This window comes from Armigeres subalbatus, chromosome 2, assembly GCF_024139115.2.
Source record: "Armigeres subalbatus isolate Guangzhou_Male chromosome 2, GZ_Asu_2, whole genome shotgun sequence".
Lineage (NCBI taxonomy): Eukaryota > Metazoa > Arthropoda > Insecta > Diptera > Culicidae > Armigeres > Armigeres subalbatus.
In genome coordinates this window covers 376,174,508-376,199,826 of record NC_085140.1, presented here as the reverse complement: position 1 = coordinate 376,199,826, position 25,319 = coordinate 376,174,508, and the positions used below count along the sequence as shown (strand labels likewise).

General features: G+C 38.1%; 1 protein-coding gene across 1 annotated transcript in view; it reads left to right on the top strand.

Moving 5' to 3' along the window:
* Positions 1-4,847: 4,847 nt before the first annotated feature.
* The window catches only part of LOC134213119 (protein quick-to-court), a 126,190-nt gene continuing 105,718 nt past the window's right edge, over positions 4,848-25,319 (top strand). Inside the window, exon 1 of the mRNA XM_062691739.1 lies at positions 4,848-5,461. The gene's annotated coding sequence lies outside the window, so the exon portion shown is untranslated. The remainder of the gene's footprint in view (positions 5,462-25,319) is intronic.

The following is a 25,319-nucleotide window of genomic DNA, read 5'->3' as shown; positions in this document are numbered from 1 at the left end:
TCCGCTGCAGATAGCCGAACCAATGCTACCTGCGTCCCTGCCGGACCTTTCCGTAGCCGAACGGCTGCGGTGGGCGTCTCCACTTCACACTGTCGCCGCAGTGCCGTGACGAGCTCTTCGACTTCGGCGATCTCGTCCAGGTCTTTAACCCTTAGATTCACCTCCGTCGTGAGTGCCCTCACCTTGACCGTCTCGCCTAGGACTTCCTCCGCTAACTTCTTCTAGGCGGCGCCCTTTTGCGAGACGCCCCGCTTCAGCTCGAGGATCATCTCGCCCATCCGGGTACGTCTTATTCGACGTACGTCGCACATAGGGGTATTTCGTCATTCTAGCCGGAATAAAGTTAAATTTTCAAAATTGTCCTAGAGCAGTCTAAATATGTCTCAAACTTCTCTGAATAGTAGACGAGCCACTCCTAGTACTAGATTTTCTATTTAGATTTAAAGTTTTACCACTATACTTCTAGAAAGTTAGAGGTTTTTCATTGAGGAAATTACCGGTTTTCTCTGTTGAATTTGATTACGTTCGGTATGTTTTATTGTGGTCAAATATTTGTCACAGTAATCCACAGATCAGTACATACCATGAAAAAGTAGACAAAATAGTATCATGTAAACGTGTTTTTGACAAGAATAAATGATTCTGAACAGAAATACAAAAGAGTAATTCGAAGTCCATTTTCGAGCTAAAACTAGTTAATGTTCCTCATATTTTCAATAAGCATAAAACACTTATTCGATGATATTCGGTAATATTTCAGTATAGAGAGGACGCATTTATGTCTATATTTTAGGATCCCGAAAAAAAATCTTGCGCAAATTTGCGCCATTTTGAAAGGGGATGTTTTTAGTTTGGTACTGTATTTAAGGCATTTATGACCTATATCATACATTCAACATCCCTATGAAAAGAGGGAGAGTCATAGAGCAATTTCCATGACACCATCTTTTAGCTCTATGTTTCCCCTTGCAAACACATAGAGTTGAACTGATTTCGGTAGAAGCTATGACGAGAACGAATTAATTGAAATTATCAATGTTTTTCAGGGTTTTGAAGGGTAAAGCACATGGGTCAAAAAGTGAAAATTAAGAAAACTGATATTTCAGCTAAATTATCATCACAGTATCATAAAATAAGGTGAAATATAGCAGTTTGAGAGATAAAATAATTTATTCCGGCTAGATTGTGAAAATACCCCTACGTGTCGGCGCCGAGTTCACCGAGCGTGACGTCACTCCTCATCGCCTTCAAGACGTCCGAGTACTTAGCCTCGTCCGTCTTGATGACTAGGGCATCGTCCCTGGAGCGATTGGCGCCTACCCTAGACTTCTTGCTACCCTCATTCGCCTGGGCCTTCTTTTCGGCCCTTAACGTCTTCGGTTTCCTCTTGTTCTTGATCAAGGTCCAGGAGGCGTCATCCCCCTCTATTTCCCTGGTCTGGTGCGGCTGAGAGCTCTCAGCCTGCCGTAACCCCTTACTATCGTCTTTCCTGGGTGAACGGACCTTTCCAGGTCCTCCCTCCCCCGGTTTTGAAGGTACCTGGCCGGGGTTCAGCTTCCCACCCCCTTTACCCTTGTTCGGGTAAGTAACCCTCCGCGTTTTGGAGCAGCCCCCAGGGAGCTCATCCCCTGGAGACTGTCTCCCCCGGTTTTGTGTCTGCTCCATTGGAGCAGTCACCCCCGACGTGCCGGCGAATACTTGAGCCTCAGTCTGGGTAGACTTTGGCACCACCGTCTTCGCTGGCACGCCCTCGGTCGATTCGACCTTGCCCGAATCCGCGAATCCTTGGGCCTCGACTCCACGGATTTCACGGGTTTGCACTTGGCCGTCCCGACCGCCCTCTCCAGCTTGGCGTCCAACATCGACTTTCGAAGTTTCAGCAAGCTCCCCTTGAGGTCCTTACTGATATTATGCTTCGATGACGCAAAGTCGATGATGGCGTCCAGATGTTCCGTCGCCACTTCGAAGGCCGAAAGCCCATTTCGTTTGTGGTTCATCGACCTCACAAACTATGGGCCGTCCATAACCACTACCGGCGTAGCCGGGGAGAAGGTTAAGTAACCCACGCTGGCGCTGCGCACCGAGCTGCCGACTATTGCCTCTGACCTCCTAGGTGGAGACCTGAACAACCCACCTCTTGCGAAGGGGTTATTGCTTACACTACTACCACTAATTGAAGAATTGACTTGGTTTTCCATTTTGGTCCCACGAGTTGCTCGGGAAAAGAGGTCCACCACGCCAGAGCCCAGCATGACGCGGTAAGGGACAATTACTGTGGAGGGTGCCCTGGTACTCCACAGGCTCCGTTAAAGGCCTAGCTCATTATTTCACCCGCCTGGCCATACATTGGGATTAGGGGTTAGGGACGATGGTCCCCTTGGTCGCACCCCCTCACTCTAGCTGATGCCAGAAGGACAACAGTGCCCAGGCTGCACTACCAGCTAACTACAAAACCCTTAGCTGCCTTTCGATTGTCATCGGAAGACCCGTGGAAGCGTGAGATTGGAACTTGTGAGGACCAGAGCTGTGTAGGTCGCTCCTTCCCAGACGTCAACTCACCATTTCGCAGCCCGTGTGCGTGTGTGTTGTCGGAATTACTCGCAACAGGTTCCATTCGTCGGGGAATCCTGTCCCATTGTTCGCTATTGAAAATTTGCCAGATCGGACTATGCGAACAGAAGTTATGCCCAAAACAATATTTTTTTGCGCGAAACACGCTAAAAATACTCATTCATATTTTTTAGTATTTAATTGCACGAGGAATGTGCCAACACCGCTAGGTGGATTTATCAGGGTTTTATTTTCATTCATCTTATTGAAAAGGAAATAAACATTTTGTTATAAATAACCTACGTCCTACGCATGGATTTTCCCGGGTGGGGCAGCCAAAGCATTGTCCTACGATGATTATGGTAGAATGAAGTCAAGGCTGGCAAGGATATTTCAAATTTAATTAGAATCTTAACACTTATCATAGAGATTTCTGTGATCAAGGATGTCTTTGTTCATTTAGTAATTTGGGTTCGATGTAGTATGCCAATAACTGCGAACAAAGAATTATTAGTCAAAGTTGTAGCAAAACCTTTGCATAAGAAGTCAACCATAAACACATTTTAGAATTCAGCTTCCGAAATGAGTTATTGACCAACTACTAAATAAAAAAAGTTATGATAAATACAGCACGTTTTAACGAATTATCAGAGTTATACAGACCTCAAAAGATTAATTGACATCTGAGTAACCACAAACATCCTAAATCCCGCTTGAAATCTGCACCGTGAAGAACTCTGAGCTGAGGAAAGAAAATTTTACAATCATGCGATTAGTTAGCAGGGTTAGCAGTTAGCAATAATTAGTTGAAACCATTGATGATTTATACAAATTTCTGTGATCCGTGACTTTTGCTGAAAGCTTGTGAAGATATGCATATCGAACGGTTATGCTTTCAGCGGCAGTATAGGTAAAACACGCATCGATTTCTCTACACTAGAACTGTCGGAAACAAGCTCGGTGTTCTAGCTTCTACCGCATCTGCCTATAAGCAGAAATTGTGAGTTCGATCGCAAGCTCGTCCCTTTTTTATTCTCTATGGCTTAGTTCTACATGTGTGTTTCATTCTGTTATACCTTCCGCACTAACAGTTGCCAAACCTTTCGTGGGGCCTATGAAGAGTTCTCTTTACCTTTCTTCACTAGGTGGCCATCATTTTCTCAAAAGCAGTCGCAAGCACGTGGCCAGTACAGATATCGACTGTTGAAGAGTGCCTCTGTGGTAACGGATGCTACCTTCATGCAATAGTCTAGAATTGTAACATCCACGAATTTGTGCGAACCACTTAATGCTTATACTTTCCTATTTGTCCTACCCACGACTTAGACCGTGGATGCGCCTCTGATAAATAATATATAATATAGTTAATAAAAATGTGCGGCTACAAAGCAAGACCATGCTGACGGTAGCTGGGTTCGATTCCCATCGAAGGGAAAGTGGTTACCTCCAACCAATACATTTTTCAAATCAAAATCTTCCACATAATGTACATATTCACATCTGAATTTTCAGAACATTGTAAATTGTCCAAGACGGGTGGTTTAATACCCGGAAAATAGGAAATTAACTTTGATTAAACCAATTCAAAAATAAAATTTCTATCTAACTCAAAAATAAAATTTTGTCAAATAGTACCTCTTGATGTAAGCCACAAACTATGTCATTTAAAACGCGATTTCATAACGAAAAAGCTGACAATCATTTGTTTTGCGATTTTAACCACTGTGCAGTATGAAAAATAGGAACAATTTGTGTAATCAATGGTTCAAAATTACAAAATTACAAAGTACAAAAGTTCAAGTATAAATAATGTTCATTACAAATGGCGTACATATATCTCAAATCTTGAAAGAAACCTATTTTTCGTTTTACAATAGTTATAGACCACCGTTGCTTTTCGCAAATCATTGCGATTCGTTTTGTGTAACCCCTAATGCTTTCCTTCTATTATCCACAAATGGATTATACGCTTCTGCGCTTTTTTGTTTTCGCGATGGCTTAATTAATATTATCGCAACGTGTGCTGCCGTGCCGCGGTCGTACAACGACCACAACATAAATATAGACTGTCCTAGACGGTCTTGTACCACAACAGCCTTGCCTCAATGAACTCAACCACACTCTCACTGTGAGCCACCCCTAATAGTCAGCAATATTCAGTAGCACTGAAACACTTGCCATTTATGCCGGCTCACTGTTTTGGAAGATCCGCGAAGCTCCATTGCGAACACATGTATGTACGATGTACCATCCAGTCTATTCAGGTGCGTTCCCTATCTCAGAGCACATGGTTTAGTATCTATAGTGACACCCCCGGATAGAGAGTCCATGCCATGGTGGCACGTCGATCCCTAGTGTAGAACATTCGGTTGGTGTACTTAGTTATAGGAACATACCGCTCGCGTGTTCCAGTCGCGTAAAGCTTCGCAAATCCTACTCGCGTGGATTTATTTTTGATTTAGGTAGTGGATGAGCATGTCGGAGAAAAACGTAAATTGAACTCAATAGGCGAAACCATATAGAGCTCTAAGGTCATTTGAATGAGGGGAAAACAAGTGAAACTTTCTGCCGTCGTCGTTGTGGCCATTGGTGAAGTTTATGCAGTTTGAATATATCGCCACGTCCAACGCTGGCAAGTTCCGTGATCCAATATCGATTAAGTGTAGCGAATTTGTCCTAAAATAAAACAAAATATACATTGAACAAACAAGGAATATCGGCGAACAGCGTTGTTGGGCCTAATTGATTGTATATTATTGATAAGGTTGCCGCACCGTAGTTATTGGTGATAAGGTCTAGTTTGTGTGTTTGTCAGCTGCCGCAAATTGCCACCTCAAAAGTGCAACAGAGGTTACCTCTTTGTTTGATTGATATAAACTGTGGCAACCAGCAAATAGCAAACATTATGCCGGTAAGTTTAACCTCGTTTATGTGGACCAAGCGGACCAAGGCTTCATCCGTTAGAGCAGTGATCAAAGTTATCAGACCGTGCACATCTAATCAACGGAATTCGTCCAGTGGAACTCTAATTGCTATTTGGGTGATTCACCATTGAGGTTACAATACAAAACAATGAAAGCTAATGTTACGTGTGTGTAATTAAAACATTTATCTGAATACTTAGTAAGATTTGTCTGTGCTATTCATATTGAAAATTCGATTACAAAATAACTTCTGAATAAAAATGAAGCGGTCGCCTAAATATCAATATGGACTTTTTGATATTTGCAAATTAATTTAAAAAATCACCATTTTAACAATAGTCTACTTACTTTCATAATATCTTATTTATTGACAAATCAAACAGTCAGAATAATCCACCTAGCGGTGATAATGCTTTTCTCGATTTAACCGTTTTGTTTCGAGTCACATAGTGTGACACGGCTTTTGCAAACGCTTTACAGCAGATCAACCAACAATTCTTATACGGATCGATATTCCATTTTCTTGATAACTTTTGAACGCGATTTTTGATTACTTGATAATTTCAAACTTGTTTTAATAATCGAGAAAGGCATCATCACCTAGGCTAGGTGGAATTATTTGGGTTTTCAACAATAAAAATCTAAATTTTGAAACAAAAAATTTGGATCAACCAAGAAAATAAGATTACTTATCACACGACTATATTTACCCACCAGCTTATTTTTTTGCTTATATTTGTCTTCATTGCTTTCTTTTTATCAAAATTTTGACGAAAAATAAAAGCAGATTCTAGCGAAGATTATATTTATCATTCAGCATCAAACTTAGTCAAAATTGAAATACCTAACTCTCAATAAGGAATTGTATTAACAGAAAATAATAATTTATTCATTTCTTGAAAGTTGAAAATGGTTAAACTGATTAATGATACCCCGGCGATCAATGTTCCCCCGGATTCCGGTAGCACTTTTATATGGGGCTTTATAATTATTTCCATCTGAAACATGCTTTCTAGTAAACATTGATTGATTGATTAATTTTATTTTTAGCTGCGAGATAAAATCTGTCCTTAATCTAATCACTATGAATCGAGATTTTATTCCTCAAACATGACTATTTGGTATGAAAATCAGCGAATCCGTTGTAATCCTTTCCGGGGTTGTATTGCGCACTTCCCACCTCGTTGGACTCCGCACTTCAGAAGTGCGAGATAGTCATAAGTGCGAGATGTCAAAATCCTTTGTTCTCCCGGTTGGCGGGCTGATGAATCGGGTGAAACGGGTTGGCGCCAACGAAAGTTGCTTAAATATGTTTTCAAATGAACACGTGGGCTCGGCAGGGTTGCCAGTACATTTCTCGCTTAACTTTTCAAAAGGTCCTACACACTTAAATCATTTCACAGATTTCGGTGAATTTTGCTTCAATTCACCGAAATCTCAACAGCAGATTTGTTCGGTAATCATTTCACCGATTTTCTGCGGTATTTTCCTTTGTTCAACTGTCAAAATCACCAAAAAATCTGTAAAATTTTTACCGAACAGTTCTGCTGTTGAGATTTCGGTGGAATTTCACAGAAATCTGCGATTTATTTTAAGTGTGTAAGTAACATTTTTTTCATGAATTAATTTGAGTACAGCGCTATTCAAATTAATTCATGAAAAAAATGTTACTTAGGACCTTTTGAAAAGTTAAGCGAGATTTGTTTGATCAAACTCTAGAAAAATAATAATGATTTGTAGTGAAAGTTAATCTTTTCGCTACATTCAAGTTAGTTATAATTTGAATTCTTTGCGGTAGCATATTACAATAATTGCAATAGTGGTTCAACAGACGGTTATTTCCAAGTTTCATGCATTTAGATGAAGCTTGGAATAATAATAGATATTGTAAAATATTTGACATCACTGCTCAAAGTGCGATCTATGATTTTCCCAAAAATCCATCGAGAGCTGGAAATGGCAATACAAGTGCTGAAAAATCTAGTTTTGCGACGAGTTGCATACACTTTTTTTTTCAATGATGAAAAATAGGTTTAATTTACAATGATATGGAAATGCTAATATCATCTTCCAAACTTGGACGTACATGTTCATGATAGCATTAGAGGCGAAAGTATAGAATTGATAGTTCCGTTAGGATACGGCAGGCATGAAGAATGTTTTTATAGAAGTCGATTTGAAAGCGAGCGGAGGGCAATATTTGTGATGGCACATATCGCACGACCTTCCTTCTGCCAAGCTCCCGTATGAAGGGGGAGGGAAGAATATCAGTGTGGAAGCTGATATATCTCCACTGGCAAAAGGAAGGTGGTTTGACTTGCTCATATGCCATCGCGTGCGGAAGGATTTGCTATCGACGAGTACTGTCCCCAAATTTCTAATATGACATCAGCATTTAGTCGAATAGGATTTTTATTGCACAGTTCTGTTTTCTCATTGCGTCCGTCTCGTCGCAACCAACTTGGCTGCGCGGTTTATCTAAGCCAGGTCACCATTTTTCGTTCATATGTCGTGAGGCCAACACGATGATACATTTATATGCCCAGGGAGGTAAATAAAATTCCAACCCAAAAATTTCCTAGACCTGATCGGGAATCGAACCCAGTCACCTTCTGCATGGTTTTGCTTTATGGCCCTGACTCGTAAATTAGTTCATACAGAAATTGCTTCAATTATTCAATCAAAAATTCCTTCAGGTATTCCTTCGATAATTCCTCCAGGAAATGAAATCGAAAATTCCTTCAAAGAGACATTCTAAGAATTGCTTCGAAAAAGTTTCCCTCAGGAATTCCTTCGGTATCCTTCGTAAAATACTTTGGAGATTTTTGCGGATATTCTTTTGAAATTTCTTCGAAAATTCGATCGATTTTAATCAGTAATTTCTTTAGAGGAACTTTAGTAAACTTCTTCAAGGAGTTCGGTCGTAGTAACCAAAGCAATCGGTTGTATTTTTGACGTAAACTACGTCTAAAGGGAAGACTCGGATACAGGGTGACAAATGAAAATTTCCAAATTCGAGACCGTCACGAAATCATGTAAGATTTTGAACTTTAATAGCGCCTTTATCTTCCGCTGGATTTTTGAGATTTATATATCAATCGACTCGGAAATTCTCTACCAATTTGTCAATTATATTGAAACTTTGGGTCATGAACGTTAAAATAGGGTATCGGATCATTTTGGCAGCACCCTCTTTTCTTGTCCGCAAGAGTCTCGTTTCGGCCGTCGCCGTTCAGTGTGGTTGGCTTTTGGACTCTGCTTTTTGTGCGGTGTTTCGCACAAAAGGTAGAACAATGGAGCCGGAGCAGTGACCGCGGTCGAAACAAATGTAACAAAAATGCGTAATGTAGTGCATGGTGTATAAAAAGTGATGCCCTTTCCCCGAGCTGTCAGGAGGCAGCTCAAACAGAGAAGAAGAAGAAGAAGAAGAAGCTTTTTTTTTGCAAACTGAAAACTAATAAGGCCGTTACACATATTTATTAAAAATTATGGTCTACGCAAGGTCAAGGTCTACTGGTCTCCGCAAAGTCAAGGGGGAGGGGGTAATCTTCTTCTTCTTCTACTGAATCGAGAGGCATGAAAATTTGAATGCAGAGGTTTTTGGGGCCGGGGAAGGTTCTTAAGATGGTTCGAGACCCCTCTTCTTTTTGAAACCTGGCTCCTATACAAATGAAACACCAATTTCATCATAACTCGAGATCAAGCAAATGAAAACAAATCTGGCGTGTGGAGGTTTTGGAAGGGAAGATATGTTTCTGTGGTGGTTTGCAACGCCCCCTTCTGGAAAGGGGGGCTCCCATACAAATGAACCAATAATGTCTGCATAACTCGAGAACTAATCAGAGAATAAATCAATTTTAGGCGAAACAAAGTTCGTCGGGTCTGCTATTAAAAAATAAATATTAATATGAAAAATCAGAAGGGTTATGTACAAGACACAACCGCCCAACGTAAACTACGTAAGGCAGTTTTGTTCATTATGGATTGTAGTGCCATCATGCATGAATATTTTTAGAAAATTCATTTGATTACTTATGTCACTGGTTTCGAACAAAACTAGCGTATCTTAAGATATGAAAATTGTTGGATACGACAATTGTTTTAAAAATTTACTATGAAAACCCAAATTTATTCCTCTTTTCCGTTTGCAACATTTGTTATTAAGAAATATTCCAATCATTGGCATATCTTGTTTTTCGTGCATCACTAGAAATCATAAAATGTCAATCATGCACCAAAACCAAATTAATGTGGTTGTGATGCGCGCGAGTAGTAAACGTTGCGGACAGGAAAAGAGGGTGTGTGTGTTATTACAATCTAACTCCCCCTGTCTGGCAGTGTCACCAGTGTTGGTAAAATCTCAAAATCTCAAATCGCATCGGCGATTCAAACCATGCGTGGGTCAAATTCCATCAGAATCATGGCCCAGAGATTTGCTCATGATTCGAATCGCAATTTGCATCATTGCATGATATTTACGTGTTCTTCATTGTTGAATGCATTGAATTAACTGTTTTTCGTCTAAAACAATGGCTAATAATTGCATATATAAACAAAACATGCGCCTTGATTGCGTTTTGATGCTTTTACGAAATAATGTTTTGGGGAGTAAGCGAAGCGATGCGATTCTGGCCGAGAAACTCAAGCGCGATGCTCCCCCTACAGAATCGCAGGCGAGTTAGCTCGTGCATGAAACCTCGATGATTCAGATTTGAGTATGATTCTACCAACACTGAATGTCACCATGGATAAAATATTCGTGCAATCATTTTATTAATATCATTGCAAGACTTTTGAATCAGGGAGCAAGAAGGTGATAGCTCTATTGTAATGTAACTCATATAGCCCGTTTCAATAACGTATGCGTTCCGAAGCCTTTGTCGTGTACAATAAGTACCGCATGTTTGCACCCACGTATTATAAAAATATCTTAAGTGTATTCACACTTCCTGAAACAAAGTTAAATCTTTCTGATTCAGGCGCGCATTTAATCGGACAAAATATTATTAGGCCGATATGAATATTTTTTTAAAATATGTCTCCCCTCCCCTTCGGATTGTTTTGCTCAAAAATACCAATTTGAGGGGCAACAAAAAAAATTCCAGGAAAATTTTGAGAACTTCCAAAACATTCTTTAACAAATCCGAGAAGTTTTTTTAAATTTTTTTTTCATATTAATATTTATTTTTTAATAGCAGACCCGACGAACTTCATTTCGCCTAAAATTGATGTATTCTCTGATTATTTCTCGATCTATTTAGAAATTATTGTTTCATTTGTATGGGAGCCCCCCTTTCCAGAAGGGGGCGTTGAACCACCACAGAAACATATCTTCCCTTCCAAAACCTCCACACGCCAGATTTGTTTTCATTTGCTTGATCTCGAGTTATGATGAAATTGGTGTTTCATTTGTATAGGAGCCAGGTTTCAAAAGAAGAGGGTCTCGAACCATCTTAAGAACCTTCCCCGGCCCCAAAAACCTCTGCATTCAAATTTCCATGCCTCTCGATTCAGTAGAAGAAGAAGAAGATTACCCTCCCCTTGACTTTGCGGGAGACCAGTAGACCTTGACCTTACGTAGACCATAATTTTAATAAATATGTGTAACGGCCTTATTAGTTTTCAGTTTGCAAAAAAAGCTTCTTCTTCTTCTTCTTCTTCTCTGTTTGAGCTGCCTCCTGACAGCTCGGGGAAAGGGCATCACTTTTATACACCATGCACTACATTACGCATTTTTGTTACATTTGTTTCGACCGCGGTCACTGCTCCGGCTCCATTGTTCTACCTTTTGTGCGAAACACCGCACAAAAAGCAGAGTCCAAAAGCCAACCACACTGAACGGCGACGGCCGAAACGAGACTCTTGCGGACAAGAAAAGAGGGTGCTGCCAAAATGATCCGATACCCTATTTTAACGTTCATGATTCAAAGTTTCAATATAATTGACAAATTGGTAGAGAATTTCCGAGTCGATTGATATATAAATCTCAAAAATCCAGCGGAAGATAAAGGCGCTATTAAAGTTCAAAATCTTACATGATTTCGTGACGGTCTCGAATTTGGAAATTTTCATTTGTCACCCTGTATCCGAGTCTTCCCTTTAGACGTAGTTTACGTCAAAAAAAATTTAAAAAAACTTCTCGGATTTGTTAAAGAATGTTTTGGAAGTTCTCAAAATTTTCCTGGAATTTTTTTTGTTGCCCCTCAAATTGGTATTTTTGAGCAAAACAATCCGAAGGGGAGGGGAGACATATTTTAAAAAAATATTTATATCGGCCTAATAATATTTTGTCCGATTAAATGCGCGCCTGAATCAGAAAGATTTAACTTTGTTTCAGGAAGTGTGAATACACTTAAGATATTTTTATAATACGTGGGTGCAAACATGCGGTACTTATTGTACACGACAAAGGCTTCGGAACGCATACGTTATTGAAACGGGCTATATGAGTTACATTACAATAGAGCTATCACCTTCTTGCTCCCTGATTCAAAAGTCTTGCAATGATATTAATAAAATGATTGCACGAATATTTTATCCATGGTGACATTCAGTGTTGGTAGAATCATACTCAAATCTGAATCATCGAGGTTTCATGCACGAGCTAACTCGCCTGCGATTCTGTAGGGGGAGCATCGCGCTTGAGTTTCTCGGCCAGAATCGCATCGCTTCGCTTACTCCCCAAAACATTATTTCGTAAAAAGCATCAAAACGCAATCAAGGCGTATGTTTTGTTTATATATGCAATTATTAGCCATTGTTTTAGACGAAAAACAGTTAATTCAATACATTCAACAATGAAGAACACGTAAATATCATGCAATGATGCAAATTGCGATTCGAATCATGAGCAAATCTCTGGGCCATGATTCTGATGGAATTTGACCCACGCATGGTTTGAATCGCCGATGCGATTTGAGATTTTGAGATTTTACCAACACTGGTGACACTACCAGACAGGGGGAGTTAGATTGTAATAACACACACACACCCTCTTTTCCTGTCCGCAACGTTTACTACTCGCGCGCATCACAACCACATTAATTTGGTTTTGGTGCATGATTGACATTTTATGATTTCTAGTGATGCACGAAAAACAAGATATGCCAATGATTGGAATATTTCTTAATAACAAATGTTGCAAACGGAAAAGAGGAATAAATTTGGGTTTTCATAGTAAATTTTTAAAATAATTGTCGTATCCAACAATTTTCATATCTTAAGATACGCTAGTTTTGTTCGAAACCAGTGACATAAGTAATCAAATGAATTTTCTAAAAATATTCATGCATGATGGCACTACAATCCCTAATGAACAAAACTGCCTTACGTAGTTTACGTTGGGCGGTTGTGTCTTGTACATAACCCTTCTGATTTTTTAACGTTTCTCTTGATTTTTTCGCGGATTTTCAGCTGAAAAATTTCAAATAGATTTAGTGTCCAATACCCATTTAAATGAAGAAAATGGAAGATATCCCCCTCAATTCCATATTAAGACAAGGACGTGCGCTAGAATACCATACACTATTAAATCGTTTGAAAGAATCGTAAAGAAACGGCATGTGATCATCTCTGCACATCCTAGCTTAATCATACGTTGGTGTATCTTGTATAGTGAGTAAAACCGATACTCAGCGAATTGGTGTATCACAGTGATTTTGGTAGTGTAAAAAAGGTGCAGAAGATTCAATTTGCGACCCAAATTATGGCCTCATGAATGCCGGGAATGGAGTAATGTTTGACTGCTGTATCATCCAAGGTTCCAGGAACGCCGTCCGGGAATATCTAGGAAAATTAAGTAAACGGCTCTCAATCAGAGAGTGGATAGCGATGTCCAGTAATTACTCCCGAATCTGAATGGGAGTTGAAACGGCAGACAAAATCGACAGATAAAATCGGTGAAAACGTTCCAGTTACTTACTTTAATGCTTAATTTACTGATATAATTGAAAACTAAATACGTACAGGGCATCGTTTGCTGCTATTGTGGGAGTCCCAGGTATCCGGTTCAAGCTTTAGTTAGCAACGGTGGCTCTTCTCGACCTTCTATTCCCTGAGTAGTCAGTATGAATAAGGGCGTCCTTGTGATGTTTTGCTGCACCTGTTGTGAATAGCTAGTACATCCCCATTCCCTACACTTCACGAGGACACCTGTTTAGCTTCAGAAGTGTTTCCTTTTTTACAGTACTAGTATTCATAATAAAAAGAAGAGCATTACGGAACATGAGATTTGATCAAATTATTCGTAGTGCTACTTGATCAACGCCCCCGGATGGGCGAGCGATAGAGGATGACACACACAGGAACTTTAGTAAACTTCTTCAAGAATTGTTCCGGAAATTTGTTTGGGACTTTCTTCGGGAACTTCATATCTTTTGTAAATTCTTTTACGAGTTCCTTTAGCACATTCCTCGGAAATTTTAATGTCATTATTAATGAGATTTTCAGCCCACGGCTGGTTCATATCAGATACCTTGGAAATTTTTTAAGGAATTCCTGTAGAAATTAGTTAGGAAATACAGATGATGAAAAAGTATGAAACTGCTAATGTCGCTCCAGTTCATGTCACCAACATCTATTCTGCCCCACTCACATATTAGTCCCACACCGTTTTTTTCGCATACTGAGCTATTGAAGTTCCAAATCGCATTTTCCATATGAAACTTTTAAAAAATCTAATAAATTGAAACATCATTGTATCTTTCTGAAATTTTTATAAGTTGTTCATCATTAGCATTAGCATTAGCATTAGCATTAAGCAGTTCGCACAAATTCGTAGGTGGTACAAGCCAAGACTATTGTACGAGAGTATCATCACTTTCATCCGTTACCACAGATATTGATTTGGGACTAATCACTATCTCTTAGATGAAAGCAATGCACCTTCCAATAGTCGAGATCTGTCCTGGCCACGTCCTTGCGAATGCTAAGGAAGGGGAAGGATGGTTAGTTGGACACCTACTTAAGAAAGATGCAGAGAACTCTACGACCTCTCATAGGTGCCACGGGAGGTTTTGGGATTGTGTGGAAGGTTATATCAGTAAGAATCGTTTTGGTAGAACGTGAAACACAGAAAGAACTTAGATAGAAATACAAAGTAGGAAAGGGACGAGCCTGGAATTGAACCCATGACCTCCTGCTTACAAGACAGAAGCGGTAGCCACTAGACCACCGAGCTCGTCATTATTTTTATAAGTTGTTCATCATTCGCTGTTCATCAGCGATTTAGTTTGATCGAAACATTGTTTAGTTTTGAGCAATTACTTCATGTAAATTCTTAGTGGGTCTGTTATGCGGGTACTTCCAATATGGGACTATGACTTGGTTTTTTTCACTCATGGGCATACAAAATCGCAGTTTTTATTATGATTTATTGAAGTACATAAGAAATGAACCCTTTTCTTTGGGTTAACTCAAAAGTGACGAAAAGTCAAATGGGACTGTTATGCGAGTGTGGGCAGTATTGTGTTCAAACATAGCAGCCAAAAAACCGGTAGTAAAAGTGTCAAAACGATGTTATTGATGCATCCAATCAGACACTACAACATGATAGACAGCATATGCCAAGTTAAGCTTATTGAAGCCAAATAATTTTAAATGGCAAAATAATTTTAATGGTAACAGCGCCACTAGCGTTTTAGTACTTATGCTCTAATGGCAAATACTTCGGATTTGTTTTCAAATCCTTGGGGATTTTTTAGAAATTCATTCGAAAATTTATTTACGAAAACTTTAGAAGACACCTTAAGGAAGTTCTGGAATACCTTAAGAAATTCTTTTGAAAATTCTTCTGGAAAATCCATACGATATTCCATCGAAAATTCTTTAAGCAGAAATCCTTCACAATTTCCTTTTGATTTTTTTCTTGAAAATTTCATTAATGAAAATTGTTAGGAGTTTTCATAGAAAATTTATTTTAATTGCGGAGAGATTTTTTTTTAAATTGCCATGGAAAGTTCTTCGGAATTTTCCAATATTTCCACAGGGTGACTACTATCTGGAAAACCTGGAAAAATGCTGGAATTATCAGAGAATGAGGGAACTTTCAAACATGAAAAAATAACAAATTTAGGAATTTAACACGTATGGATCGTTGTTTTTTTTTTTCAATTTTCGATTTTTTTCTCATTTTGAAAAATTTCCGCGGAAAATTTCTGGTGAAAACTCCAGCGTGTCTCCCGTAAAAAGTTTCCAGTAAAAACTCCTTAGAGTCTCCAGTGGATGTTCCGAAAAATGTTCAGTGTAAATTTGACAAAATATTTTGTTGAGTATTATGTAGTACAAAATTTAGAACAATTTCTCATGAAAATTCTGAAAAGGTTCTCATGCAAATTTTGAATTATTTTCCCCTGAAATTCCAAACAATTTTCCTTGGGAATGACAAAGAGCTGCAAAGTAGTTCCTGTGGAAAACTCGAAAATAGTTTCCAATAATGAATATTTTGGAAAAAAAAATCTGGAAAAGAGACTCCCGTTGATGTCTTGAAAATATTCCGAAAAAATGTAAAAAAAAAATCTTCGAGAACGTTTAAAAAAAAATCACCACACCGATTCACGCCGCCGACCAAAATTCTGACAAACGCCGCCGCCGTCGATTTTCGGACCGGCGCACACCTCTACCCCCCAGACTAATTTTCTGGCTACGCAACAGATATGTAAAATATTTAGTTCAAGAAATGTATTGGAAGTAACCACTTTTTTTTCGATGAGATTTGATCCCAAGATCCTCAATATGATAGACTGGTGCATAATACACTAATCTACGAAGGACGTTCTTCGCAGAATGCCTTTCGTAGTTGGTTATAGAAACTGTACACGGAAAAATTCATTTACCTATTAAGGGGTACTTTTATTTGCTATCTCTTTCTCACTGCAGTAAAACATAACATAATAAAAATAAGCTTTCACCTTACAAGTTAGTACTTGGACGAAAATATCTATATCAGCTGAGGATATTAAAACAAATATTGGTGTTAAAATCACTTCATACGACTTGATCGAAGTAAAATGACAGTGCGGCACACGGGCCGCCATTTCATTGGAAATAACTACCTGAAGTGGACGTGTTACGCATTTTTTAAAAACGAAGCGACGTCAATTCTAATTCAATTTGCAAAAACAGGTTAAGGACCTAAATTATTAGTTTTGATTCCTTTGACCATAATCTAATTTAACTTTTGAATAAATTTAGTTTGATTTGTTGAAAAGTGTCATACATTCAAAGTGCATCTACATTTAATAAACTTAGTAAAAGTTAGGACCAGATAAGCGACATTATCAAGTGTAGTGATCATATCAGCCATTGGCGTAACTATTGGAATATTCTAGGGCTGGGCTAACATATTTTTTTTATTTTTCTATTTGTGCATGAGCATGATTGACTGCCAACGGTTGCTACTCCGTTATTGCCAGATCAGCGGTACACAGAGAACCAACAGATGATGTTTGGGACTAACATCATCATCAATGTGTAAAAACGGGTGACCCAAAATTGAGCAATACCAGCGCCAGCCGTGTACGAATGCAGATCAATTGAAGAATGGGTAAGAAAATGTTGACGTGATACTCGTTTTGATGGAAGCCGACGAGTCATCTGCACTTCTACGAGAAATCACTGGGATATTGGATATATGGGAAGGGAGTGTAGCTGGGTTCATTTTGGTAAACGGTATGCCGTGTGTAACGTGTAGATAGTTCTAACGCACTAAGCAGAACAAAATAAGACTGATCTTGAGAACGTTCTACAGTTCCAAACGCATTCGATCGTGCACTAATTATTTTCTATTCGACCATATAGAACGTACAGAACAAAATAACGCAAATAACGAGAACGTTCTGCGCTTCCTAACCTGTTCGGTAGCGCACCAATTATTTTATTTTCGACCGCAAGGCAGACTAAAATAACGCGTTATCTCGAGATCATTCTGCTGTTCCCAACGCGTTCGATCACGCGCTAATTGTTATTTTTTTCGACCGCATAAGGCAAAACAAAACAACGCGGCTCTCGAGATCGTTTTGCGCTTCCAAGCGCATTCTATCGTGCACTAGTTATTTTCTTTTCGACCACAGAAGGCAAAAACAAAATAACGCGAGAATCTCGAGATCGTTCTGCGGTTCCAAATGCGTTCGATCGCGGACTAATTATTTTCTTTTCGACTGCACAAGGCAGAACAAAATAATGCGGATTTCGAGATCGCTTCCAAAACACGTTCGATCGCAAATTTATTGGGTTCTTAGAGGTTTTGAGATTTAGCATACCTTGAATCTAATTCTAAAAATGGGGCTAAATCCAAAATCTCATGAATAAATGAGTTCGAAAAGCTCAACAAACTGAAACACATTGGACTAACTGGCAAGCAGTAAAATCTTAATAATACTTTGGAAATTGTTTTTATATAACCAGAAATATGTTTATGGTTTGGGTTGCATTTGGAACAGCGCATAAGGAAACAAAGTTTAATTATTGATATTAGGCCGTTACAAATATTTAATTAACATTTTGTCCTACTGGTCTTCGAAAGGTCAAAAATGATTATCAAAATAAAAAAAAAATAAAAAAACTCCTCGGATTTGGATGTTTTGAAAAACCTCAAAATTATCCAAATTTTATTTTGTAGCCCCCCTTAAAATATTATTTTTTGGGAAAAAATCCCCCCCTTGACTCAAGTCGAGTCAAGTACGAGACACTGAAGACGGCCTTACTGTTGAGGTCGAAATACGTATCTGTCAAGATACAATTAAGTGGTGGAATTCAATGGGATTGTATAAACTCGTCTTATGACAAGTGAAGACATTCCACTAAAAAGCTCAAAATAATTTTCTTAGTAAGAGTAATACTTTTTTTTTAAATTTAATAAACATAACAATCATAATAAGTATCATGATTGTAATGTAGTGTATTAGTGTAACATAATATAACGTATTCAATAATCAATATTCTTTGTAGGCAATGATGCAGACTGTCAAAAATTTAACGTGAATTGAATGTAGGATAATCAAGTTCAGTGATTTAAAATTTCATAGAACCGTCTAATAGATGCCTCATTAGTACTATAATAAAAATAAAATTTTCAGAACAATGATAATGAAAGTTTCATAAACAATAAAATAAAATTCTATGTTATAATGTTCAAAATAAAGTTTAACAAATATTTAACTGCAATGAACACGTTGAAAAAAGAACAGAGTTATGGAATTTGATTGATAATATAATCTTTCAGATCGACATGACATTTAGCAAATTCAAATATTCCTCCATTATTCGTGTACACCGAAGAGCAGATCTTTTTGCCGAAAGTGTAAGAAAACATTGGCACTGTTATATTACAATTACTTTTATATTCAATGTTACGAAACATAATTTTAAAGAAGATAGGTCTCTCGTTGTTGGAAATTAGAAAATTTCGGGAAATAGCAGAAAATCCCTAAAAATATAAAAGTCTTAAACTACATCGTTTGTTGAGAAACTGTTGGAAAGACAGAAATCGTTAGAAATTCTTCGGAAGAGTAAACTTAAGCTTTTGAAGCCTAAGCATTTTTTTTTAAATACCAGATTAGACTAAGGAATCAGAAGTTATGGCCTATATACTATTTATTTATTTATGTTATGTTTCGTCTAACTGTGTGGCTACATGAAAATTTAATTGGGCATATGGGATAAAAACACGATAAAAAATATTCACTCATATTCTATAATATTTTTTGGCACGAGAAAGGCACCAACATAGTTAGGTGGATTAATACTTTTAATTGATAATCTGCGGATACAACGATTTTTTTCTAAAAAAAAACTTTCAATGTGATTTGTGATTTGAAGAGAAAGTCAATAAAAAGATTTTTTTTCTTTTTACTTACTCCCCTATTATCCAAGAGCGAGTTATGTTCAACACTTAGGGGAAATGACGGCTTTGGCAGGCTTTGTTCTACAGTGAACTCTCCCTTACTCGATATTGAAGGGACCATCGAGTTAGAGAGGTATCGAGATACGGAATATTTTATATTTGGCCAAATGCCATTTAGCCGAATAGTTTAAATTTGTTTCCTTATAAAGTGAATTGAGAAGTGAGATGTTCAGAGTGAATAGTGAACAGTGAGAACTGGGAAGTGAGAAATGAGATGTTCGAAATGAGTACAGAGTAGTGAGAAGTGAGTACTGAGAAACGGAAGTGAGTATTGAGTAGTGCGATCTGTGCAGTAACATGTGAGTAGTGGGAAGTGAGACATGAGAAGTGAGGAGTGAGAAGTGAGATGTCATAGTTGCAAAGTGAGGATAGTGTGATATGAGCAGTTAGATAAACAGAAGCAAGGAGTGAGCAATGAGAGATGATAATTAGGTTGTGAGAAGTGAGATGTTGAGTAGTGAGAAGTGAATGGAGGAACATAAGACATAAAGAAGGAAGACACAAGAAGGAAGATGATAAAAAAGAAGGAAACAGAAAAAAAAATCGTTTCTCACTTCTCGTTCCTAGGCTCTCAGTTTTCACTTCTTAGTGCTCCCTTCTCACAAATCATTTCCCATTACTTACTTCTTACTTCTCTCTTCTCACCTCCCTCTCTCCACTATTCACTTCTCATTTCGCACTTTTCACTATTCATTTCTCACTTCGTTTCAGTACTACTTCGCACTACAAATGTCACACTTCTAACTTCTCACTTCTTACTTCCTACTATTCATTTACCACTACTCACTTCACACATCTCACCTCTCACTCCATACTTCTCATTTTTCACTTTTCACTTCTCACTTATACCTTCTTATATTTCACTTCTGACTTATCATTTCTCACTTATTACTTTTACTGCCAACATAAAATTTTCCTTTCTTGCTTTTCACTTCTCACTCCTCATTTCTCACTTCTCACGTCTCACTTCTCATTTTTCACTTCTTCTAATTTCTTCAAATATCTCACTGCTCACTATAAACTTTTCACTTCTCACTATTCATTTCTCACTTCTCACTTCACACATCTCACTTCTCGCTTCGTAATTCTCATTATTCCATTTTCACTTCACTTATCTCGAATTTCTCACTGTTCACTTTTAACTTCTCACTTTACACATCTCACTTCTCACTCCATACTTCTCATTTGTCACTTTTGACTTCTCACTTATACCTTCTTATATCTCACTTCTGACTTATCATTTCTCACTTATTACTCTTACTTCTACCATAAAACTTTCCCTTCTTGCTTTTCACTTCTCATTCCTCATTTCTCACTTCTCACGTCTCACTTCTCATTTTTCACTTCTTCTAATTTCTTCAAATTTCTTCAAATATCTCACTGCTCACTATAAACTTTTCACTTCTCACTGTTCATTTCTCACTTCTCACTTCACACATCTCATATATCTCACTTCTTATATCTCACTTCTGACTTCTCATTTCTCACTTACCACTTTTCACTTCTAACTTCTAACTTTTTCCTTTTTCATTTCTCACTTTTCTCTCCTCACTTCGAGTTTCTCACTTCTAACTTCTCTTTTTTCATTTTTCTATCGCCACTAATCACTTCTTACTTCGCACTTCTCACTCCTCATTTCTCACTTTTCACATCTCACTTCTCATTTCTCACTTCTAACTTGTTATTTCTCACTTCCCACTTCTCATTCTCATTTCTTCGCTTATCACTTTTCACTTCTAACTTCTTATTATATCGTGCATGTAACTGTTTCAGACAACATCGAGTTAGCGAGGTAAAAATACATTGGAAAATTACTTCGACTTAGAGAATATCGAGTAAGGGAGATATCGACTTACGGAGGGAACGCAGTATGCAGGATTCAAGGGACTTTGAATTTCATCGAGTAAGGGAAAATATCGAGTTACAGAACATCGAGTTAGGGAGAGTTCACTGTATTATTATCAGGGGGGCAATTATGCTCAAATTTGGCCTAAACATTCTTTGTATATAAAAGAATATTGTCGCCAAATTTCATCAAATTTGGTCAACAAAAACCCCCTGACAATAATAGAACAAAAAACCTGCCAAAGTCGGCATTTCCCCTATATAGCAGCCTAAATTCTAGGGTAGCTAATTCGATCCTAGAACGGGTTAGCCCCCCTGTAGTTACGCCAATATTATCAGGTGGTGTTCAACACGTGTAGTTCTCTCGGTCCGCTCGCTGTTAAGTACACGTTACGCCGTTCTGACAAAGCTCTAACCGCCTTTTTTCGCACTATCGACCATCTCGCTACGTCATTCACATCAGGTGCCACGTGATCGACGACCACGTGCCAAGGACGGGCAAGCTTTACGTTCGCCTTCAGTGTACGAAGAATTTTTGGCGACTGTTTTGTGACTTTTATAAGTAAATAATTTTAATTTATTGATGGGGCGTACTTTTTGATACTTCGAGTACTGACAAACCAAAGCTGCAGTAAGTCTGGTAAGGTGAATTATGTATTTTATAACTGATTTTTTTTAAGCACTGCTGTACGGACATTTTTTTACACAGTGCAGTGTAAGTGGAAACATCGAAAAAGCTTAAGGGGTGATTATTGGGCTGTTCTCCCCTACACTATTGGAAACAAATTTAAAGTTCAATCACTCCGTCATCTTCCAAAAATGAAAAGAATCGCATTTCAATGCATACACATCGTGGCGGAATTTGAATAAATTTCCTGCTGTGGTTTTGCAACTCGTTAGTGTCGGTGCTCCAAAAAAAGAAAGAGAGTAATGAACTTGTGTTTCCATACTAGTAAGCAGATTGAAACGCTTCCACTTTTAACTTGGCACGGATAGGTGCTAGAATTGTTCTTTACACATAAATCGCCTAGGTTTAGATTGTCTATGACATAAACGGCATGGAACACTATTTCGGTAGCAGAGTAATTTATAGTTCTATGGCCGCAACAAATTAATTTGAATTAATTAAATTAAAAAAATATTATTTTTTAATATGTATGATGAAGTATTGCTTCAAATCTCTACAATATGGGTACAAAAATTGAAAAAAGCTGTTTTTATAATACCAAGATCTTTTTTGAATTAATATAAATCATAGGATCATAAAAATATATCAAATTATATTATAAATTATGTATTTATTTTGTTCCCACCCCGATTGTAAATGCAGCCCAATACTTTCCAACAATCTCACTCAGCTAGATTGACTAAAAACCTAAATAACCGTTCTATAGGAAATTGTCATTTTATCCCCCACATACAACTAGGATTTAGTTGAATCAAGATGATGTCCAGCGCATAATGATCACATAATAGGGTACATGAATGAATCATTACTTGTGCCGTTGCGATGGAATCGCTTTAACCCAAATGCCACTTTATGAGAAAGAACTTAGAAGGTCTTACGCTCTATGCACAAATCAAATATTTTGTTTAAAATCAATCTTACTGTGGAGGAAGGGAGTTGAATAACACCGAAATATCATTTGCGTTAGTACCTACCTATTTAGTGTACATCTCTAACTAACAAATCCCGTTCGCTGATTGGGACATGGACATGAGTCTGAGGTGTTACAGCACTTTACAGCAACTAAAACACATGCATTGCTGATCTGAGCATCACAAATGGTGCGCAATGATCTTCTCGTTTTGAGTGGTTGCATTGGAGTTGGAGCCCAACAACAAATAAATGGTCCGTGTATTAAAATCTCAATCACGACTGGAGTCTATTTCATGGCTAAAGTTCGCGTACATAATCTCCACCGAGAAATAAGACCATCATTACGGTAGTCTGTTTTGTTTTCGTCGTTCGCTTCACAATCATTGTTCAATGTCACCATAGAAGACATAAAGATATTTCCTCACTCCATTACCATGTTCGAACAGTAAAACATACAACTAGCAAGAAAACAGACATTAAAAATACTTTGCACCGGTTTGTAAAAAACAGAGGGCCTAACGTATAAAAGCGATCTATTAGGGAGAAGTAACGCATCATCGTGTTAGAGCAAATGGGGTTTCAAAAAAGCTTTGAAAAATCGATTGAAATATTGGGGTCGCTTTTTGCGCGCGACTATTAGCACGTGATTTTTTTGCGAGGATCTCGCAATTTACACAGTTTTTGTTACGCGAATTTTTCGAGTTTTCCGAAAAAGCACGGAAGATGCGTGAAGATAGTGAAAAAACAATTTTCATTAAAGTAATTTTCTTCGCGGTTTTTACACGGATTCAAATCGACTCCGATGTACACTTGCCTTATAGAATTAGTTGGTAAAACTGGTTGACTTGGATGTGTTGAATTATTGATCTGTTTTGTTATTCTTATGACATTTAAATACTACAATAATAGAGTCGTATATATGATACTATTGTTGTGTTGTTGTGGCACTGTGCTGTGGAGAGCCCGCAACTCCCCACCTCAGTCGCAAAACTTTTCATACAAAAGTGTTCGACAAAGTTAATGGACGTTACATGCTGCCCCGTTGTCTAGTGATGTGATTCTCACTGAAAACGTGTACATTGGAGTCGTTTTATACAAGAGGAATAAGTAAAGCCGTTAAATCCCAAAACCTGCGTAAAAACCGCGTGAATTCCAAAATCCGTGTAAAAAAACTGCGTGAATCCCAAACACACATTAAAAACCGACTTCACCGAAATTGATTTTTTGCGGTTTTCAGAAACCGCGTAAAAATCTTTTTGAAAAATCCGCTCCGAGATTCCATGCCATATGGCCATACAGGACGAGCCAACGATGTGTACAGAGCCAGTTTTGCCGTGTCTGTAAGCTGCGAGACTGTAGCTGGCTACGCAAACCATAGAAAGTTTTACTTGCAGCCGCAACACATCTATTCACTTCGCGGCCAACACCATTATTACATGTAACGAGTGTTTCAAGATTTATGAATTCGTCGATAACCTCAAATCGTATCCCATTCATTTCCACCTCAGGACCAACACCGGTAGGACTGCTCCGTTCGGCTCTATTCTTTCAGTCTCCCGTTTAAAAGGTACGAAAGGCGAAGCGAAGGCATCTTCCAGTGCTCCACGGATACAAATTTCATCCATTTGATTCTAAAATATACATTCCAAGCAGAGCCGTAGCGTGGACTTCCAGTGTTCTTGGCAAAACCATACTTGGGCAACTTTTACTTTCTTTCATGTTCAAAACAAATAGCGTGATAAAAGCAGGGAGATTGAAATTATCCTTTTTGTGTGTGATTTGTTGCTTTATGAATTTCTTAAGCCTCTAAACCTGCATATGTTGGGTAGGAACCCAAGCAGCACAAGTCAAGTGAAACTGGTTACAGCAACCTAATAGTGACTGAATCTTTGGCTTTTGAACAAATATTGTAAAATCTCGCAGTAATCCAAATCTTAACAAGTATAGTGGAAATAATTTTTTCACGATTTTTCTAAAGCATTATTACTCTGTAGTATTTTTATATGACAACTCAATGGCAATGTATTTACGACTTTTTGGACTAGCAAATAAGTTTGCATAAATTGCCATGAAAAGTAATAAATAAATTATTGTAGTATTGTCTTGGTTTGGGCATATTCTACCGTCTTACCTTACCTCTAAGTATGTGCTGGTTTTATTTAGAGACGTTGTTACGTTTAACGGTTCGATTCCTACTTCCGGCTTCACTCTTCGCTGGGCTCTATCAATAAATAACGTCTCTGGTTTAAATAAGAGAGGCTTTGAAATTCTAAACAAATTTGGTTATAAATTGCGCTTATCGTTGGTAAACTGCGAGGGAAGGTTCCCATAAAACGCAAAGCTGTCCAAAATACTCCATTTTCCTACTAGCCATTCAAAAGCATTGAATTGAGAGAGGTATGAAGGATTTATGCCATCCACTCTCTTTGTTATGCTGCAGGGTTTACCTCTTTCGCATGGTGTGTTGTTTCAATGCTTCAATGGTGAGGTAGAAGACTTC